General features: G+C 40.2%; 1 protein-coding gene across 7 annotated transcripts in view; it reads right to left on the reverse strand.

Moving 5' to 3' along the window:
* Positions 1 to 2,108, reverse strand: part of itga11b (integrin, alpha 11b) — a 158,273-nt gene that overhangs the window by 21,631 nt on the left and 134,534 nt on the right. The gene's annotated exons all lie outside the window — the stretch shown is intronic.

Raw genomic sequence — 2,108 nt, forward strand, 5'->3', positions numbered from 1 at the left:
CTTTAACAAGTAAGACTGAACAATAATTTTGGTTATTTGACCATTTATTATATTATGTTATTGTAGCTAACGTTATTTGGCAAACAACAAAATGCTAACAGGAGGAACTAGTCCTCCTCCTCTCATCTTTCTGTTTTTTTTCCTTCACATTTTCAAGGTTTCCCAGTAACACAGATTTAAAGAGGCAATGGGAAACTGCAGTAAGAAGGGAGGGTTTTGGTGCTCCATAGTCGTCTCAGCTCTGCAGTGAACATTTCAAACCAGAGGACTTTAACAGGACCAGCTTAGAGATGCTGTGACTCCATCAGCCTTCAACTTCCCATCTCATCTCCAAAGAGGAGGTGTTTTTTCTTACTGCAGTGTGAGACCCTGGAATGACCTGGAGTTTTTAAAGACTAATTTTCCAGGCCTTTTAAAAAAGATGTGCGTGTGTGTAGATGCACAGCACACAAAAATATAAAGAAATTATTGATGTGGTGTATACAGAAGGCTCAGGATTGTGTGTGTGTGTGTGTGTGTGTGTGAGAGAGAGTGAAATAAATTGAAATTAACAATCAAACTTGTTTCTTTATTAAAATATGAAATGTATTGAAATATACATCTATTAATATGCCATACTATATGTCTGTTTTTGTTAAAGATCATAAAACCAAATATTTTAGCATGATATCATGTATTTTTAATGTGTGAAAGCGTCCTGTATCAGAACTACATCTCTGCTGTTTGTAACAAACCAAACTGTGTGAAAATCTGGTAAAGATTCAGAGAGTAAGGATTATTTATGTTGGACATACAGCTTCCTCAGTACAAAGAAATAAACTGGGGGGCGCGTCAATGATCCAGCCAAGATGGCGGCTGTGCTGACTTGTCAGCTCCAACAGACAGCACCAGTCTTTGAGGTGTCTATGTAATTAATGTCTATGATGGCAGCTAGCGCTCCTTACCAAACTTCCGGGTCACCTAAACCTGAACAAATAAATAATAAAATCAAATTCTGTCCTCGTACCCATTTTTCCATTTCATATTTTTGATCTTAGCTTAAAAGTGAAATACGAAAAACCAGGCGTCTTTTTGTTTTTTGGTGATTTTGTGTTTTTTGTTTTTTTTTCTAATTCAGTGATTTTGGTTTTTTGTTTTTGATTTTTGATAGTCAATTGAAAATGGAAAGAACGAATGATACACGGATTGTCGGGCCCTCATGTCATCCTCATGGAGTTGGTTTCTAACAGTTTGTGCAGACACATGCACATTTGTGGCCTGCTGGAGGTCATTTTGCAGGGCTCTGGTAGTGCTCCTGCTGTTCCTCCTTGCACAAAGGCGGAGGTAGCGGTCCTGCTGCTGAGTTGTTGCCCTCCTACGGCCTCCTCCACGTCTCCTGGTGTACTGGCCTGTCTCCTAGTAGCGCCTCCAGCCTCTGGACACTACACTGACAGACACAGCAAATCTTCTTGCCATAGCTCGCATTGATGTGCCATCCTGGATGAGCTGCACTACCTGAGCCACTTGTGTGGGTTGTAGAGTCCGTCTCATGCTACCATAAGTGTGAAAGCACCACCAACATTCAAAAGTGACCAAAATATCAGCCAGAAAGCATAGGTACTGAGAAGTGTTCTGTGGTCCCCACCTGCAGAACCACTCCATTATTGAGTGTGTCTTGCTAATTGCCAATAATTTCCACATGTTGTCTATTCCATTTGCACAACAGCATGTGAAATTGATTGTCAATCAGTGTTGCTTCCTAAGTGGACAGTTTGCTTTCACAGAAGTTTGATTTACTTGAGGTTATATTGTGTTGTTTGAGTGTTCCCTTTATTTTTTGAGCAGTGTATATATATATATGGAAACTAGTTAAAATCTGCTCATTTTCATTGAACAATAAAAAATGTATTCCAGTGAATTAAATCATAAATCTGGCCACCAAAGTGGGTACAAAAAGTGTCATGACTCGGGAGGTACTGTCCAGAAGAGCGAAACCAAGACCAAACACGGAGACGGAAGTAAAGGTAAGTGAATTTATTTACAGGGTGAGACTATATACAGTGGGCGGTGTCCGGAGTGGTCTGCAAGAGAAGGAGAGCTAGGTGAGTCTCGGGTACAGGTCTTGATCC

This window comes from Kryptolebias marmoratus, linkage group LG17, assembly GCF_001649575.2.
Source record: "Kryptolebias marmoratus isolate JLee-2015 linkage group LG17, ASM164957v2, whole genome shotgun sequence".
NCBI lineage: Eukaryota > Metazoa > Chordata > Actinopteri > Cyprinodontiformes > Rivulidae > Kryptolebias > Kryptolebias marmoratus.